The sequence below is a fragment of the Schistocerca serialis genome, chromosome 2 (assembly GCF_023864345.2).
Source record: "Schistocerca serialis cubense isolate TAMUIC-IGC-003099 chromosome 2, iqSchSeri2.2, whole genome shotgun sequence".
Lineage (NCBI taxonomy): Eukaryota > Metazoa > Arthropoda > Insecta > Orthoptera > Acrididae > Schistocerca > Schistocerca serialis.
In genome coordinates this window covers 145,562,747-145,583,512 of record NC_064639.1, presented here as the reverse complement: position 1 = coordinate 145,583,512, position 20,766 = coordinate 145,562,747, and the positions used below count along the sequence as shown (strand labels likewise).

The 20,766-nt window shown below is 41.8% G+C and overlaps 1 protein-coding gene and 1 pseudogene across 1 annotated transcript in view; one reads left to right on the top strand and one right to left on the bottom strand.

The window, feature by feature from the left end:
* The window catches only part of LOC126455471 (uncharacterized), a 146,932-nt gene that overhangs the window by 499 nt on the left and 125,667 nt on the right, over positions 1 to 20,766 (bottom strand). The gene's annotated exons all lie outside the window — the stretch shown is intronic.
* On the top strand, positions 9,785 to 9,901 carry LOC126458976 (5S ribosomal RNA; annotated as a pseudogene).

The window sequence follows — 20,766 nt, the reverse complement described above, 5'->3', positions numbered from 1 at the left end:
AAAGGGAAATTGTTGACGGTATATAAATTATTTGTGGAGTAATGTTAACAACTCAGTGAATTATTGATAGGCACATAAACAAGACTGAAAATTTTAATTGGCTTCCAGATGAATCTTTCTTTAAAGCTAAAGCACATTTTACAAGAAAATCATTGATCAACATTTGAAGTGTATGACAGTAAAGTCTTGTGATTATCTTGAGTTAAACATCTTACTCACCATGGGGGGGCTGCTGACTCAGTGTTTCAGGTGGACAGAGGGAAGGATGGGAAGACATACAGGGAGCATAGTTGAATGTTATGGGCCTGGAGTCATTTTCCATGGAGTTAGCACAAGGGGCATAGCAGCAACATCATGGTCCAGAAACCATCAGAGGATGTTTTACATTAGAAGTTATCTGAAGCAAATTGTATGTAAGAACATTGTACAGTGGGGACCATCTGAATGAGGCAGTGCTGTGCAGCTGTTAAGACACTAACCTCATATTTGGGAGGATGGAGTTCACTGTTCAGGCATTTATAAGAGAGAGAGAGAGAGAGAGAGAGAGAGAGAGAGAGGGGGGGGGGGGGGTTAGGGAATACATATTCTCTCTTTCTGAACTGTACCTTACAGGTTTTGGATAAGTTCTGTTTTAATTCATTTCACTGGAATAAGGTTTTTAAGATGTTGAGGGCGTATACAACACAACAACAGTTTTATTCTGCATCGCTGCCTTTGATTTACACTGACAATCAATAGCAAACAAAACTGATGTACCATTTACATTTTTATATTTTCGTACATTCCATCCTGGATTTTCCATTCTCTTATACAGGTTAAGTTACCCATGTAGAGTAAAACAGGACCTGCCCTAGAGTGTATTTTGTACTCCACTTAGGATAATTCATGTGTTTGAAGTGAGAAGTATTAATATGTCAAAGAGCTTTGTAAGATCACAGACAATTCCCCCAACATTATGTCTCCGATCTGTGGTTTTTTTTTCCTGTTGTTGTTTACTATAACCACAGAACTTTCTGCTTGCTGGAATCCAAATTGGTTACTTAGAGTAATATTATAATTTTAAATAAAATTTTGAAATTGAATTGTAGCTACTTTCCTCAATATTTTGAAATGAGTGGAAGAGTAGAGGTGAGACAGTAGTTCACTCTTTGTTAAAGTGAAATTTAACTTCTGTATGCATTAACATACTTGGAAAGTAGTGCTGCTCAAAAGTTTGCTTGATTATTAGAATTAATGTGCTACTATGGGATGTACTACTTTCGTCATCAAAAGTTCAGTTTTTAATTATTCTGAAACTTTAAAGAAGTGTTAGCTTCTCAGTATATAAACTGAAGCTTCCTGGCAAATTAAAACTGTGTGGAATACTGTGACTCAAACATGGGGTCTTTGCCTTTTACGAGAAAATGCCCTACTGGCTGAGCTACCCAAGCACAACTCAGAACCCACTCTCACAGCTTTACTTCTGCCAGTATTTTTTTTCTACCTCCCAAGCTCTAAGGCTGTGGCTAAGCTATTTCTGTACTGTATCCTTTCTTTCAAGAATGCTGGTTCCTCAAGATATGCAGGGGAACTGTTGTGAAGTTTGGAAGGTAGAGAGGTACTGGAAGAAGTAAATCTGTGACGACAAGTCATGAGTTGTGTTTGAATAGCTAAGTCAGTAGAGCACTTATCTGCATAAGGCAAAGGTCCCAGGTTTGACTCCAGGTCTGGGGCACAGCTTTAATCTGCTAGGAAGTTACAGATCAGTGCACATTCTGCTGCAAAATGAAAATTCATTCTGGAAATATTGAAATTTACTTTGTCACACTGTCATTTTTTCACTAGAATGCAGTAACACAGCATTGATTTTGCAACTCACACAAAAATAAGGAGTGACTGAAGAGTTAAGCAATGGATGTTAATCTGAAGAAAGAAACAATATATCATAATAGAGTTGAAAGTAAAACAATGGCATTATAAAATATTAGAGAAACATATATTTAGCTAGTGGCACCAGTCATATACATGCAAAAAGTGAGGTAAATACTGGCATAAGGGAGAGGAGTTACTTTAACCAGTAACAGAGAAAAAAATGAAGCAAGTGAGACTCTTTAGGAATAGTATAATAATATTTTTGTTAAGAGAGTAGTGTCTATCTGTCAGCCACTGAAATTAGCAACAACTGAAAAGAATGCTGACTTACACAACAATTTCAAATAAAATTTGTGCCAACTCAAAAAGTTGTCACTATTGCAACGTACTCAAGTTCACACTGTGGCACTGTGGGAAGAATCACTGTGGTGCTGAAGCTGCCTACTGTCAAGTGTCAACAGTAGCAGCCTCCTGCACTCAGCTTTCAGCCTGTAAGGCTCTTTACTGGGTCTATGGACTGCAGGCCACTGTTTACATGCCCTGCTGTTGGTGTCTCTGTGGTCTGTGTCATCAACAGCAGCAGTTTCCATGAAGTGATCTTATGTGTTAAGGTTGGTGGTGGTTGAAACTTCCTGGAAGATTAAAACTCTGTGCCGGACTGAGACTCGAACTCGGGACCTTTGCCTTTCTCGGGAAAGTGCTCTACCAACTGAGCTACCCAAGCATGACTCATGCCCCGTCCTCACAGCTTTAACTCTGCCAGTACCTCATCTCCTACCCTCCAAACTTCACAGAAGATCTCCTACGAACCTTGAAGAACTAGCACTCCTGGAAGAAAGGATATTGTGGTGACATGGCTTAGCCATAGCCTGGGGGTTGTTTCTAGAATGAAATTTTCACTCTACAGTGGAGTGTGCGCTGATATGAAACTTCTTGGCAGATTAAAACTGTGTGCCGGACCGAGCCTCGAACTCGGGACCCTTGCCTTTCACGGGCAAGTGCTCTACCAACTGAGCTACCCAAGCACGACTCACGCCCTATCCTCACAGCTCTATCTCGTCTCCTACCCTCCAAACTTCACAGAAGCTCTCCTGCGAACCTTGCAGAACTTGTACTCCTGGAAGAAAGGATATTGCGGAGACATGGCTTAGCCACAGCCTGGGGGTTGTTTCTAGAATGAAATTTTCACTCTGCAGCGGAGTGTGCGCTGATAGCTGTGCACATGTGCTGTATGGCTTTGGTTATTATTCAGACAGGCCTTGGTTATTATTCAGAAAGAAGTTGGTGTTGTTAGCTTATGGAAGATTGCTTGTCCCAAGAGTTTATGAGCACAGTGGCTCTAGTGTTGTTGATTTGCTGTATTTAGCTGGTACTTAGTTATATGACAGTTCATTAACAAAGCTGTAGTTAATTAGTTACATGTTTCATACATCACTTTGCGTGATAGATTGTAATGATGTGGACTGAGTCATTTTATATTCACATCACAAATATGTATGGTTACATTCTGAACAGTTCTAAGTTCTTTTTAATTTTAATTTTATTTTCTTTATTACAAAAAGAAAGAAAGATATACAGTTGTAAGTTAGTAATTCCTACCCACCATCTTTTACACACTATGGTAACAGAAATTCCTACATGGAACGGAACGTGTAATCAAGGAGAAACTTTCTTAGTTTGTTTTCAAATTTTTCTTTGCCATTTTATATCACTGGGTAAGTGATCAAAAGATTTTTGTTGCAGCATTATGCACCCCTTTTTGTGTGAAACACAACCTTAATGTTGAATAATAGGATAATTAATGTCATTTTTCCGTTGGATATTGTAATTATATACATAATTGTTCCTTTCAAACTGTAGTGGGTTTTTACAACAAACTTCATGAAAGAATAGATATACTATGAAGCAATAATCAGGATGCCCAACTCCTTAAAGAGATGTCTACCAGAAGATCATGGATGAGCACAACATATTATTCTGCACTTTGTTTTTGTGCTATGAAGATTTTCTTTCTTAAAGATGAGTTACACCAACACATTATTCCATATGACATTATTGAATGAAAATATGAAAAATATGTCAACTTACTCATTTGTCTCTCCCTAAGATTTTCAACAAGCCCATATTACATGATGCGCCCAAACCGTAGATCTATGCACCAGCACCCCAAGCGTGCATATCTGTAACTACAGACTGGTTCACGTAGACCTGTTACACCATTCACATGGGATGTACCTGGTGTGTATGTGAAGTAGACAGTGATAATGTGCGAAACGCAAACAACTGTCTGATCTCTTGTAAAGTCGTTTGTTCTACCAAATGAAACACAAGGGGGACCATGTGACATATGGGAACGTCATCCATTCGAATTATTTATGTGACTTAAGGTTCCTATTTCATAAGAAAATGTTTATCATTCTTCATTAAGTAATTGTTATTCTCTTATGTAGGTTATTACTGTTCTGAATTACAGACTCAACAGTTAGTTTTATATTGCAACACTTGGTTACACAGGTGTATGTATTTATACAGCATTTTGCACTCATTTTTGGAGGTATTGCTCTGGTAGTGACAGTAAATCTTCAGATTAGGGCAGAACGACTACGAAAATAAAAAGCCAGACGTTGTTGAGCTCGATCCTGGCTGAAAGGAAGGGACAAAGGCAGGGGATTATATTCACTGCTTATGAAAGAACTGAGGCTCAAGGATCCGCATGAATTTCGGAGCTTCGTGAGGATGGACATGGTCTGTTTCGAGAATCTGCTATCTATGATAGAAGATGGAATTAGCACTTGTGACACTCATGAGGGAGACTGTCTCACATTCTCAAAAGTAAGAATTAAATGATAAGTTTATACGTTTTGTGATTATACCAGCCTAGATCACGAATAAAATACCGATAAATGCCCTGTTACGTTACAGGCTGGATGTAACATTATGTTTCCTGGTGACTGGGGAATCTATTAAGAATCTTGCTTTTAGCCACAGAATAGTACAGCCCACCATTTCAAAAGTTGTTGTGAATATATGCGCTGCAATTTGCAACACTTTAAAGGACCAATACTTTAAGGTGTACTTGTGTTATATATATACTACTCAGAGTTTTGTAGTCCACGTCTGTCACACTGGGCCAAACTGCAAGGACTTTCTCCCTTTCACTGCTAGTTTCTCTTTTCTGGCATGCTGAAATCAAGCAAGATATGCAATCAAATCAAACCTGATCTTTCGTAAACAGAGGCATTACGATACAAATCGAAAATCACCTTATAATGTTATATTCATATTACTCAGAAAGAAACAGTTTCTGACTACCTTATTATGGTACAGTGGATCATACATGCACCTTCCTAGCTGTATGCCTGATTTAAGATGCTTAACACACCTCTTTGCTCCATTTCTTTTCTAGAATATGAAGCAAAGTTTCTTTTCTGAATGTATGAAATGTACTTACTGGCAAAAAAAAAAAAAAAAAAAAAAAAAAAAAAAAAAAAAAAATGCGGAGGATCCCCAATGTGAAAAATCCACAACACGAAAATCTGAAATAGCCACCAGCTGCCTAACAATAACCAAACAACAAGCAGAAAGCACTGTGGTATACCCTTCCACGCATGCACGGTTTTCTCTGCCTACTGCGCATGGCCGGTTTGCTGGCAGTTTAGAACTGCACCGTATTCTGTCACATGGATAATGTCTGCTAATTTTCGTAGTTTCACCCATTCTACTGCTAGATGGCTGTCGCGCTATACCAGTACTGTTCGCAGCAGATCATCGTGTAATACCGCGTAAGATTGAACCTTACGGAATCCCATATGTGATTTCTCCCCAGTCACAATTATGTCCTTGGACTATATTGCTTGAATTACTATGTACAACTTTCTGCATTCTTTTGGTTCAATATGACATTATCCATTGGTTTGCAATACCACCAGTCCCATAAGATGTCAATTTATCTAGGAGAATACTATGACTTTCACAGTCAAATGCCTTAGAGAAGTCAGAAAACACTAACAGAGATGTTTTATTATTTGATGTGTGTAAAATCTGGTGAGTGAACATGTAAGTGGCATTCTTAGTAGAGCAACACTTCTGAATCCCGTACTATGATTTGCTAAGGATGCTTTTGTTGCTATCTTTTATTTGCTTTGAGCTTTTGGTAGTGGTGTACTCAGGAGGGGGGGGGGGGGGGGGGAGGAAGGGGTGGGAAGGCTGCCAGCCTACATATCCCCTCCCACCCCAGAGATATATTTTCCTCACAAAAGGTCGAGAGTGAGAGGGGGGCGGGGGGGTAGGGGAGACAGACAGACAGACAGACAGAGGAATGGTAATATGGTGACATAGCTTTCTGATTTAAGTTTTTACAATTGCTGGTCATCTGCCAAGCATTTAGTTGCTTACATCGAGGGGTAATGGAAATGGAAATGAGCGTTTGGTGTCAATTGGCTGGGAGGCCTCTTACGGGGTAGGTCCGGTTGCCTTGGTGCAGGTCCGGCTGCCTTGGTGCAGGTCTTATTACATTCGACGCCACATGGGGTAACCTGCGCACCGGATGGGGATGAAATGATGATGAAGGCAACACAACACCCAGTCCTTGAGTGGAGAAAATCTCCGACCCAGCTGGGAATTTAACCCGGACCCCTTAGGACGGCAGTCCGACACGCTGACCATTCACCTATCGGAGCGGACACTTCGAGAGGTGAATAAGGATCAGTAAAAGTCGATAGTTTTCATGATTTTGTGTGCTGCCAAATGTAGCGATCTAACATTTGTTGTGCTACAGTAGGCATAATTTAGTTTGTACAGTAGAGTGTGAGTTATCTGAACTAATTGGGGGTATGATTGTTTGGAAAACTGGTTTATTCGAATAATTGACCTGTATACAATTTTTACCAGTAAAAACTACATATATTTATAATGACATGGATAACTTTTATTATTACCAAGGCAAGTAAAGTAGGAATGTATGTAGTACAGCCTAGTGAACAAAAAAAGGTAATACATATGCAGTCTGCTTGTACAGTACGTTTATGCAGAATTAACACTTAAAAATCCTTAATTTTGGTCTGTCTGAGAAAGATTACCCACTTACAAACAGCTAAATCATGCACTTTCTTCAGGACAGATATCTGATACTAGTTGCTTTGATCTTGATCTTTAAACTGTATCTAAACATGTAAATGCTTTAGAAGCAACCAGTATATTTTCATCTTCATTTTATGAGCCACTACCATTGAGATGCTGGCAGTGTCAGCTTTATCAGTGGTGAGGTTGACAATTTCATTATTCTGCATGATTAGGTGCACTGGATTTGCATCATCGACACCCATCCATTCTTGAACGTCTTCTTTGTCATATTCAGGGCAATTGAGTTCTTTTAGCATCTTGAGCATTTTGGACATATCATTCTGATCATCATTTTCAACTAGATTTTGAGATCTTTATGCCATACCCAACATTTTATTCCAGCCCTTTTCCAAATTCAATTCCTTTACACCACCCTGTGCTGCTCCAATCATGTAGTGCGCATCTTTCAAATCAGTATTTTTATGATTTCATAGGAGACATTCTGCTCCCTCCTCTTCTCTTTCTAACAATAACTTACGTAACACTTCTCTTCTGCAGTGCTGTTTCAAAACCTCAATAATGCCTTTATCCCAGGGTTGTAAGAAGGAGGCTACCTTAGGTGGAAGAAAAATCACTTCTATCAACTCATCCTTTTTGTTTAAGATATCATACGATGCATGAGGTGACAGGTTGACAATGAGCAATAATGTTTCCTTCCTTTTGCCATTCTTTAACTGATGAGTTTTTACAGAAGATACAAAAGCTTTCATAAACTATTCCCTGAAAATTGTACTCTGTGCAGGCAATCTTTTGTGAGGTGCAAACAACATTGCAAATGTGTTAACACATTTGAAACAACACGGTTTCTTACTTTTATCAATGACAAGCACAGGCAGTCAGTGGCTACCAGCAGCATTGGCAGAAACTAAAGCAGTGATGTGATCCTTGCTTATTTTAGGAGCAAGTGCTGCTAATTCACAACATGATGCAAGAATTTTCTTGGCAAAGTTTTCCAACTGAGCTGGGGTGCTGACTTATAAAAAATATTGTGGGGGCGCATACTGGGGGTCTTGCCCAGGGAATTTTTCTAAGTTTTAGATGAAAAAGTGAGTTTTAAAGTTTTTTAAAGCTTTTTAGAGTCGTAAGATCAACTTTAGAACCCCAAAAACTGGACACTCGCTTACTCAACACACCAGGAAACTTGACAAGCCTGACATATTTTTTGGGGTTGAAAAAAGAAACAAAACATAAACACGCATGGCATTTTTGTAAAAATCTAATTTAATTTACAGTGATAATCATGCTTATAGACTATTACAGAGCAGTGACTATATAGCTCTGAAAAGACTGAAATTATGTTTAAATAAATCCTAAATTATCATTAAAAGACTAATATATATAATATCGCTGTTGCATGGAAATAGCACTTTGATTAATAAGTGAAACAGCTAATTTAAGCTTACTTTGAATAAGGCTCAGGGTTCATTAAATAAAAACAATATCTCAAAGTTAATGCTGCTTTCATACAGTTAATAAAGTTAATGCAGTATGCCTAATACTTTCAGACAGAAAGTATGTAAATAGCGGGTTTTAATTGGGTCTTTCACCCTAAAAATATTTAAGTATTTGAAAATAACTAATACAGTACTACAGTAATATAGTAATACAGTACTAAACTAGTACCAATATTTCTAAACTTAAAATTTAACATTATGTATGTATTTAATTATCTATTTTATGAAGATTTTTAATATTGCCGTAAATGCCATTATTAGGGCTAGAGTGTTTTTAGAAAGGTGCAAATGTTGACCTTCTGACTGGATTATTGAATATGAAGTCGTTGATGATTGGATGGATATCCAATTCATCCAAAACATCTCAGTAGGCATGAAGGACATCCAAGTTGTTCAATCACTTCTGACCCATTGTTGATCAGAGATATGACTTCAGACATCTAAGGGCGCTAAATGACCATTCTGCTGTTGCTGTTATGATTGGAACTACTTGGAGAAACTTAATGCACTTCACCAATTCACATAACATTTCTCCATCTACAGGCTCTTGTGTAATGTACTTTCTTACATCACACATGTTTTTTAATACCAGTTGTTTTTTATTAGTGATATCAGAAAACATATTCAAGTGTAAGCACAGTCTCTCAATGTCTAGGTCATTTTTGAAAAACTCAGTTGATTTTTCCCAATTTGTTTCACCTCTGTTTATTAAAAGCAAGCACTCTTGTTCAACTGCAATGACCTGTGTAAGTCCAGCTGAACAAAACTGCTCAGCAAAGCAAGATTGCGCCTTTCACAAACTTCAATGTAAATAGCTTTGTAGTTTTCCTTTGGGGTTTTGAAAGTGTGTGGCAAGCTGCCTTCTTTGTTTTTGTACTTCTTTGGTATACTTCCATTCTGAGAAAGTGAAGGATAATCAAGTTGTGAAGGTTTTTCTTTTAAACATAATTACCAAAAGTGTTCAAATTATCACACCTTCCATTCAACATACAAATCAAGTCCTGATATATTTTTCCAGCTCAGCAACACTTAGATGAGGGCATTGAATTTTTTCATTGACATCCTCTACTGGGTTCACTGCATGACAATAAAGACATAAAAAGAAGTAAGTCTTGAATTGTAGCATTGACTCACGGTAGGCTGCACATTTGCAACCTGCCTCTGTTTTGTCCTCTGCAGAAAATGTTCCAAAAAACTCTAGAAGTTCTTCCAAGTTTTTCAATATTCTTAAGATACTAGAAGCTTGCATAGTCCATTGAGTCATGCAAAGGGTCGTAGGCCAGCTTGGTCATTGGCACTCTCACAGTGTATGCTTCTGAAAAGTCTCATCCTTTTGTTCAATTCCCTTATGGTGTTTCGGTAACGGCCTTGCCGCAGTGGATACACCGGTTCCCGTGAGATCACCGAAGTTAAGCACTGTCGGGCGTGGCCGGCACTTGGATGGGTGACCATCCAGCTGCCTTGCGCTGTTGCCATTTTTCGGGGTGAACTCAGCCTCGTGATGCCAATTGAGGAGCTACTCGACCGAATAGTAGCGGCTCTGGTCAAAGAAAACCATCATAACGACCGGGAGAGCGGTGTGCTGACCACACGCCCCTCCTATCCGCATCCTCACCTGAAGATGACATGGCGGTCGGATGGTCCCGATGGGCCCCTTGTGGCCTGAAGACAGAGTGCTTATGGTGTTTATTAATATCCCTCATAGATGTAAGATGGCAGAGACTGTCTACAACTGCCAAGTCTAAACTGTGAGCAGTGCAGTGCACATAACGTGGTTTTGGTGTTATATCCAAAACTAACTTTTTTAGTCCTTTGAACTTACCTCTCATATTCAAGGCACCATCATAGCACTGTCCTCTTAAGTTATCCATTGACAAATCAAGACGAGCAAAAATGTCTTTTAAAATACAAAACAGAGTTTGTGACTGTGTTCGGGGGTCTCGTATAAACCAATAAAGTCTTTATTCTAGAATGAAATTTTCACTCTACAGCGGAGTGTGCGCTGATATGAAACTTCCTGGCAGATTAAAACTGTGTGCTGGACCGAGACTCGAACTCGGGAGCACTTTCCCGCAAAAGGCAAAGGTCTCGAGTTCGAGTCTCGGTCCGGCACACAGTTTTAATCTGCCAGCAAATTTCAAAGTCTTCATTGATGACTAAGGAATCATCGACAGTACGAAACAAAATGACACTTGTTTGTGAATCGAAGAATCACTTGTTTCATCAACCATAATAAAAAAAAATGTTCAGTCTTCCTGATTGAAGCCAATACCTTTCTCAACACAGCCTTTCCTAGTAGATCAATGATCTCATTTTAAATATCGTGGGACGTCCACTTATGCCCCAAATGTGCTAACCAATCTTCCAACTCAGGTACATTATTCTTTTGGAGTTTCAACTATTGAAAAACTTCATGCCCTCTAATTGCTAGTCCTTGTTGGCATAGAAATTGCATGATAGTAAAAATTGTCTCAAGAGCTAAATGGCCTTTCTTTATATCACTATCTAACTGTTCATTCAATTGGGAAGCCACACTTTGGTTAGTGATAGAATTTAGTTAATGCGTAAACGTATTTTCATGAAGATGGAATTTTTCCAAAGCCTTTTTCCAGTTAGAAAACCCAGCAGCAGTAAATGCATCTTCTTTTTTTTTTTTTGAAGAAAATTGTAATAGATTTGTAGAATTTGCCTATTTGCAGGTTTTCCAAAAAAACTTTTTCGGTAGATGCTTCATATTCTAGCCATATATATTTGATCAACCAAGACTTCTGAAATGATCTTTCTGTACTGGTTTGCCTAGGTTTTGGCTGTGAAGGGTTCTTGTCTGAAGACAACGAAGGAGTTGATGGCACAATAACTGTTGGAGGTTGACTTGCAATATCATCAGCTTCAAAGCATGCCTTTTTGGTAACAAATTTATCCATTTCAAACTTAATTCACAATACTCTAAGAGACTAAACTAAACAAATAAAATATAGTCATATAAAATAGTCCACTAGACACTAAAGTCATAACACTAAACATGTCTGCAGAATGCACTGAATGAAACTATCCACACTGAATGACTGTGACAGCAGGGTGGGCTTCATATAGCTGTGGCATCGTAACATTTCGAAGCATCAAGGTGATGTGAGGTGGAGGGTTCCAGGCACTTCTGCTCCAGTCCCTTTGATGTCGCCGCAGCCACAGTGCTGGCCCGCCGGTGCCAGACTCTACCCAATGGAATTTTGTGATTCTACGAAGCATGATATAACTAACAGTTTTCTTAAATTCTTAAATTATTGGAGGGGCGCAGCCCCCCCCCCCCCCCCCAAACAAAATTTTGAGGGGCTCAGGCCCCATGGAGTCAGCGCAATTGAATCCAGTTTTGTCAGTACTGTAAATGTTTTTGAGAGCACAATCTTCTTCCCCCAATACATCCCTTGGTTTTATTTTGAAACAATCAGCTGCTGAACACAGCTTGTATATGAAGTTCATGAATTCCATGCATTGACTGGAAGCATTTTAACCAGCCCATATTTGCTTGAAATTTTTCTATTGCCTTCCAAGATTTTCTTTATGTTGAATTGCTCTTCACATACATTGGGACCAGAGAAAGGTTCTCCTTGTTACCTGTTTGTGTAACCAACTTGTAAACTACATCATTTAGATTCATGTCTATGATGAGCTTCATAGTTTTATAACTGGCAGATCCTTCAGTAAACTCAAGCTTAGATATAAAACTTGAGATTATTACCTTGTGTTTTTTTAGATCTGTAATTGTTGACTTACCAACTTTGTTCTGATTAGATAACATGGTTGCTAATTCACCTTCCTCTAACCTTTTATTAACCTTGTGTTTACCTCTCATAGAAAGGACCACATGATTGCTTTTAGGCTGTTGTATTGTGAGTTTACATTATGTGGCAAGTTGACACAAGTAATTGTAACATACCACAAACAGTTACTGTTGTTGGTAACTCTGGATTGTTGTCGGGAGAGAGGAGGGGGGGGGGGGGGGGGGAGGGGGGTTGCGATATTATGACAGTAGCAGTGGGAAGGCAGCACACATGAGTAACTGTTCAGCTAAGTGGTCTTTCAGTTACTTTCAGTTATCCGACATTTATGTAATCAACACTCGACTGTGTTGTACCAAAGTATGATTTCTCCTAATCCCCCCTTTGGGTCCATTTGTTAGAATAAGCCCGAGATATGCCTGCCTGTTGTAAGAGGTGACTAAAAGGAGTCTCACGTTTTGGCTTTTATGTAATGGTCCCCTGTAGGGTTTGACCTCCATTTTTCTAAAGTTTCCCAAAGAGTGAGCCAGTTGGGGAAATGTGCCTTACAGGGTGCATGGTGTCTATCATGTGCTGAGACCTCTCGCATCCTTCATCGACGTGGATCTGCACTTCTGCTCACCCTCCTGGGTGCGTTTTCCTCCATCCTTTGTGCAGTATCGCTTTCTGTGCTGTCAATGATAATACACTTCTTAGCTCGTTTTCACCTGATATCCAACATGGTAGCCAGTCTGTTGTGGTGGGGCCGCCATGTACCCTGTTGGTTCTAGCCCCCGACCACACAGGGGTCACTCTGCCGAAGCCTGCGCTGTTAACTCCTACCAGGTGGCCTTTGCTGCAGCTGAGTGGTGCCTGTGGGGAGGGCCCCTGGTCACAGTGGATGGCATCAGGGTGGATGACATGCCATTAAGTGTAGTACGTCATCTCTTGCTGATGGTGAAACACCAGCAGTCTCTAAGCATTCACAGGCTCAATTCAATGTACAGAAGTATGATCCCAAATTGTTCCCCTGCCTGGCGACACTACGGGAGGAATGTCAGGCTAAGGATGGCAGCAGCTCTTATTTGCTCCGGTACCTTGTATGTTCGAGAGCTGATGGGGAATCGTTCATGACAATTGAGCCTCAGTTTTTTGTTGAGCATTTAGAGGACAAGTTTGGAGAGGTGGAGGGCTTGTCCAAAATGAGATCTGGGTCAGTCTTGATCAGACAGCATCCTCTGCCCAGTCATGGGCCTTACTCACTTGTGACAAGCTGGGGGATGTTTCTGTAACCATCATGCCCCATAAGAGCTTAAATATGGTCCAGGGTATCACATTGCACAGGAATCTTCTTTTGCAGTCTGACGATGAGCTGCACACCAATTTAGAGTGGCGATGTGTACATTTCGTTCGGCATGTCCACTGGGGTCCGAGGGGTAATCAGGTTGCCACCGGTGCCTTCATCTTGGCCCTCGAGGGTGATACATTACCCGAGAAGGTCAAAGTGATGGTCTACCACTGTGATGTAAAGCCCTATATCCCTCCCCCAATGAGGTGCTTTAAATGCCGGAAGTTTGGCCATATGTCATCCCGCTGTACTTCCAGCATCACATGTCAAGACTGCGGATACCTATCACATCCCAATACTCCATGTGCCCTGCCTCCCATCAGTGTCAACTGCAGAGAGCACCATTTGCCTTGCCCTCAGACTGCAGGATTCTCCAGAAAGAAGGAAAATCATGGAGTACAAGACCCTGGACATACCGACCTACACTGAGATTAAGAGGAAATTTGAATGCCTACATCCTGTATGTGTGACATCATCTTATGCCCTTGCTACAACAGTTCTACTCCCATCAGCTCCACCAACCACAGTCACCTCCCAGAGACGGAAGACTACACCTGCCCCCTAGATGGAGGGGGCACTTCCCTCCCGTTGCTCTTGCACCACTTATCTCGGGAGCAACCCCCCACCCCCAACCATCAGGGATATCAGTCTCCACTTCTGTGCTGGAGAAGCTTAAGTCTTCTTTGGCTCCTCTCACTAGGAAGGGGTCCATTGGGTTTTCCCTTCCCAGGTTTCTTCTAGTGGGAAAGATGACACCTGCCAGTGGATGAAGAGCCCAAAAGCAGCTGGTCATAGGGCTCCAAAAAGAAGATTCCCAAGACCAAGGGATGTGCGGTGGCGCCCACACCACCGCTACCTGCAACCTCTGAGACTGAGGACCTAGATCTTGCCGGACCCTCAGTCACAATGGATATAGACTGCTCAGGCAATAAGTCGGTGGCAGCAGGTGACCCTGAGGTGTAAACTGCCTCATTGAATGTTCCATGCCTTCCCAGTCTGACGATGACGTCATCCTCCAGTGGAATTGTGGTGGTTTTTTCCACAGCCTGGCTGAGCTACAGCAACTGTTAAGCTTTACGGTTGCCTTCTGCATTGCCCTTCAGGAAACCTGTTTCCTGGCAATGTGGACCCCTGCCCTCCATGGCTATAAGGAATACTACAGGAACCATAGTGACTATAATCAAGTGCCAGGTGGAGTTTGCATTTATATCTACACTCAATCTGTGCCCCTTCAAACCCCTCTTGAAGCTCTGGCTGTCAGAATAAGGATGACGCAGGAAATAACTGTCTGCAATGTATATCTTCCTCTAGATGGTGCAGTATCCCTAAATGTATTAACTGCACTGATTGATCAACTCCCTAAACCTTCCCTACTTTTGGGATATTTTAACGCCCATAACCCCTTGTGGGGTGGCACATGCTTACTGGCTGAGGCACAGATGCCGAAACTTTACTGTCTCAGTTCGACTTCTGCCTCTTAAGTACTGGGGCTCCCACACATTTCAGTGTGGCTCCTGATAGTTACTCAGCCATTGAGTTGTTAATCTGTAGCCCAGGACTTCTCCCATCTATCCACTGGAGAGCACATGACAACCTGTGTGGTAGTGACCACTTCCCCATCTTCCTGTCACTGCCCCGGCGTCAGGCCCACAGACACCTGCCCAGATGGGCTTTAAACAAGGCGGACTGGGAAACTTTCACCTCTGCTGTCACCATTGAATCTCCCTCACACAGGAATATCGATGTGGTGATTAAGCAGGAGACTACAACAATCGTTTCTGTGGCAGAAAACATGATCCCTCACTCTTTAGGGTGCCCATGGCAAGAGGCAGTCCCTTGGTGGTCGCTGGAAGTCGCTGAAGCAATTAAGGAGCATTGGCGAGCTCTACAGCAGCATAAGCGGCATCCTTCCCCGGAGCACCTCATAGCCTTTAAACGGTTCCGTGCCTGCGTTTGCCAACTTATCAAACAACGGAAGCGGGAGTGTTGAGAGAGATATGTCTCGATCATTGGGTGCCATATGCCACCTTCCCAAGTCTGGGCAAGTATCAAACATGTTTTCGGGTACCAGACCCCAACAGGTGTTCCGGTGTTAACATAAATGGCGTGTTATCTACCAACACAATCACAATTGTCAAGCACTTTTCTGAGCACTATGCTTGAGCCTCTGCATTGGAGAATTACCCTTGCACTCTCGAATGGCAGCTAGAAGGGAAAGTCCTCTCATTCACTACATGCCACAGTGAATCCGATAATGCCCCATTTACAGAGTGGGAGCTTCTCAGTGCCCTTGCACATTGACCTGACACTGCTCTTGGGCCAGATTGGATCCACAGTCAGATGATTAAACACCTCCCATCTGACTGCAGGCGACATGTCCTTGTCATCTTCAACCAGATCTGGTGCAGTGGTGTCTTTCCATTGCAATGGCAGGAGAGCACCATCGTTCCGGTGCTCAAACCCAGTAAGAATATGCTTGATCTGGATAGCTATTGGCCTATCAACCTCACCAACATTCTTTGTAAGCTGCTGGAACGCATGGTGTGTCAGAGGTTGGGTTGGGTCCTGGAGTCAAGTGGCGTACTGGATCCATGTCAGGGTGGCTTCCACCAGGGTTGCTCTACCACTGATAATCTTGTGTCCCTCGAGTCTGCCATCTGAATAGCCTTTTCCAGACGCCAACGCCTGGTTGCCATCAATTTGACTTACCTAAAGCACATGACATGACCTGGCAACATCATATCCTTGCCACATTATACAAGTGGGACTCCGAGGCTCACTCCCGATCTTTATCCAAAATATCCTGTCGCTTCGTAATTTCTGTGTCCAAGTTGGTGCCTCCCATTGTTCCCCCCATATTCAGGAGAATGGGGTCCTGCAGGGCTGTGTATTGAGTGTCTCTCTATTTTTAATGGCCATTAATGGTCTAGCAGCACCTTCTCTGAATGCAGATGACTTCTGCATTTTGTACTGCTCCACCAGTACTGGCGTTGCTGAGTGGTACCTACAGGGAGCCATCCACAAGGTGCAGTCATGGGCTATAGCCCACGGTTTCCAGTTTTCGGCTACAAAGACATGTGTTATGCACTTCTGTTGGCGTCGTACTGTTCATCCGGTACAAGAACTTTACCTTAATGACAATCCACTCGCTGTAGTGGAGACACATCGATTCTTAGGACTGGTTTTGATGCCTGATTGACTTGGCTTGCTCACCTTCATCAGCTTAAGTGGAAGTGCTGGCAGCACCTCAATGCCCTCTGCAGCCTGAGCAACACCAACTGGTGTGCAGATCGCTCTATGCTGCTGCAGCTCTACAGAGCCCTTGTTCAATCCCGCCTTGATTATGGGAGTCCAGTTTATGGCTCAGCGGTGCCCTCAGCATTGCATTTACTCAACTCAGTGCACCACTATGGCATTCGCCTAGTGTCAGGAGCTTTTAGGATAAGTCCAGTGACCAGCGTCCTGGTGGAGGCTGGAGCCCCTCCATTGCAGGTTAGAAGTGCACAACTGCTGGCCAGTTATGTTGCACATGTTTGTAGTTCTCCTGCACATTCAAATTACTGTCTCCTTTTGCCACCCACAGTGGTTCATCTCCCGCATCGGTGGCCCAGGTCAGGGCTTCCAATTGCATTTCTTGTCCGATCCCTTCTTTCCGAACTGGAGTCCTTGCCTTTACCACTTATACTTGAGGTCCATTCATGTACACCTCCATGCTATACATCTAGGCTGTGGCTTCACTGGGACCTTTCACATGGCCCTAAGGACTTAGTTAACCCCACAGCTCTTTTCTGCCACTTCTTCTCGATTCTTAACATGTATTGAGGCCATGAAGTGGTTTACACAGATGGCTCGATGGCTGATGATCATGTCGGCTTCGCTTATGTCCATGGAGGACATGTTGAACAGCATTCCTTGTCCAGTGGCTGCAGTGTTTTCACTGCCGAGATGATGGCTATATCTCATGCTCTTGAGCACAACCGTTCATGACCTGAGGAGTCATTTCTTCTGTGTACTGACTCCTTGAGCAGCCTGCAAGCTCTCAACCAGTGCTACCCTCATCAGCCTTTGGTAGCGACCATCTAGGAGCCCATCTATGCCCTGGAACAGTCCAGTCATTCAGTGGTGTTTGTCTGGAATCCAGGTCACATCAGAATCCCTGGCAATGAACTTGCCAACAGGCTAGCCAAACAGGCTAGGTGGAAACCACGTATGGAGATCAGCTTCTCTGCAACTGCTGACCTGCATTTAATACTACGCTGCAAGGTTTTGCGGCTTTGGGAGACGGAATGGCATAACCTCGGTACGCACAACAACCTGCATGCCATGAAGGAAACTACTAATGTGTGGAAGACCTCCATGTGGGCCTCTCGCAGGGACTCTTTGGTTCTCTGTTGGCTCCGCGTTGGACATGCTTGGGTGACACACGGCTACCTCCTGCCCTGTGATGACTCACTTCTGTGGAGTGCGGTGCCCGGTTGACAGTGGCCCATATCGTGGTGAGCTGTCCTTCTTTGGCTGCCCTGTGATGGACTCTTCCATTACTGGACTCATTGCCATTAATTTTAGCTGAGAATGCCTCATCAGATAATTTAGTTTTACATTTTATACATGACAGCGGGTTTCATCATTCTATATAAGTTTTCATGCATGTCATTTGTCCCTTTGTGTTCTCCACTCTAATACTTCTAGGGTGGATGTTTTAATGTGTCACAGAGTGGCTGGCTTTTCCTTTTTATTCTCATGGTAGGCCAACCATGGTCATCTGCTCTCTTGTTTTTATCCCTTCTACCTGTTTCTTGCTGCTCTCTGTGGTTTTATTTCCCTGTTTTGTCCGTAGTAGTGTTGGTTGTCCTTCTGTCAATCTTCTAGTTCTTCCATTCTCCTGTTATTGTGCTGTACATCTCCTTTCTTTTCTTCTTTCCCTTGTGTAATTATTTTACCGGGAACAAGGGACCGATGACGTTGCAGTTTGGTTCTTCCCCCCCCCCCCCCCCCACCCCCCCCTTTAAACCCAACTTTCCTAATCACAATGTTAAGTACTTCATCCATGTATTTTTTATTTCACAGACCACTGTACATTTTTGTTTAAAAGGCCACAGACTTCAGAGCAGTTATTGCTGCTGACAATATCAACAACCAGATGAGTCATTATCAGTGTCACAACAGGCTTAATGTAACTTCAATCATGGAAATAAACAACACATTTGAACAGGAATGTCTTTATATTGTGCTTAATTCATATCATATCAGCTAATTGATATATGGCACCTGAGCGGGTAGCAATGTATGAGTGAGAAATGAAGCCCCACCACTGACATGGCAGCCATGTCAGAGCCTGTAAATTGTGCCTGTATTATTCTGCTCATTGCCTCATGTGACAGTTTGACTGGGAAAGATTGTAGTTCTTTCATTGTGGTTTTACTGATTTATCAAACATGCTTATGTGTCCTTTGTACTTCTTATTGGAAGATGAGTAAAGTGTGTACAATTAATGTGTTTTACAAGTTGCATTAGTTACTGCTCTGCACTCATGAATGAGTATTTTATTTCTGAAAAGGATAGTTGCTACTCACCATATAGCAGAGATGCTGAATCACAAATAGGGACAACAAAAAGAATGTCAGAAAGTGAGCTTTTGGCCAATGAGGTCTTTGTCGGAAATAAAGAACATACACACATATACTCATGCAAACATAACTCACAAACACATTCCATCCTGGGTTTTTCCATTGCATTTTAATTTTGATATAAATGCTGATGAAGCACTTGTTGTTGTTGTTGTGATCTTCAGTCTGTAGTCAGTTTTGATGCAGCTCTCCATGCCACTCTATCCTATGCAAGTCTCTTCATCTCTGAATGACTACTGCAACCTACACCCTTTTGAATCTGCTTACTGTATTCATCTCTTGGTCTCCCTCTATAATTTTTACTTCCCACACTTCCCTCCAGTACTACATTGGTGATCCTTTCATGTCTCAGAATGTGTCCTATCGGCTGATCCCCTCTTCTTGTCAGGTTGTGCCTCAAATTTCTTTTCTCCCCAATTCTGTTCATTACCTCCCCATTAGTTATGTGATCTACCCATCTAATCTTCAGCATTGTTCTTGAGTAGCACATTTCAAACACTCGTATTTTCTTCTTGTCAAAACTGTTTATCATCCTCGTTTCACTTCCATAAATGGCCATGTCCATATAAATACTCTTAGAAAAGGCTTCCTGACACTTAAATCTATATTCAGTATCAACAAACTTCTCCTATTCAGAAATGCTTTTCTGTCCATTGCACAGTTTACATTTTATATGCTCTTGACTATGGCCATCATCAGTTACTTTGCTGCTCTAATAGCAGAACTCATCTACTGCTTTTAATATCTCATTTCCTAACTTAATTCACTTAGGTTCACCTGATTTAATTCGACTATGTCCTTTTAAGACACAGTCCATTCTGTTCAGCTTCTCTTCCAAGTTCTTTGCTGTCTCTGAGAGAATTACAAAGTTATAAGAAAACCTCGAAGTTTTTACTTCTTCTCTTCAAACTTCAATTTACATCCAAATTTTTCTTTTGTATCCATTACTGCTTGCTCAATGTACAGACTGAATAATATCAGTGATAGGCTACAATCCTGTCTCACTCCCTTCTCAACCATTGCTTCCCTCTCATGCCCCTCGACTCTCATAACTGCCGTCTGGTTTCTGTACAAGCTGTACATAGCTTTTTGTTCCCAGTATGTTACCCCTACTACCTCCAGAATTTCAAAGAGAGTATTCCAATCAACATCATCAAAACTTTCTCTTATGTCTACAGATGCCATAGACATATATTTGCCTTCCCTTAACCTATCTTCTAAAAGAAGTCATAGGGTCAGTATTGCCTCATGTGTTCCTACATTTCTCCTGGATCCAAACTGACCTTGCCCAAGGTTGGCTTCTATCAGTTTTTCCATTCTTCTGTAAAGAATTTGTGTTAGTACTTTGTAACCATGACTTACAATACTGATAGTTCAGTAATATTCACATCTGTCAGCTCTTGCTTTTTTAAAAATTGGAATTATTACATTCTTCTTGGAAGTCTGAGGGTGTTTTACCTGTGTCATATGTCTTGCACATCAGTCTCATATATCTTGCACATCAGATGGGATAGTTTTGTCATGGCTGGCTCTCCCAAGTCTATCAATAGTTCTGAAGGAATGTCATCTACTTCTGGAGCCTTGTTTCAGCTTAGGTATTTCAGTGCTCT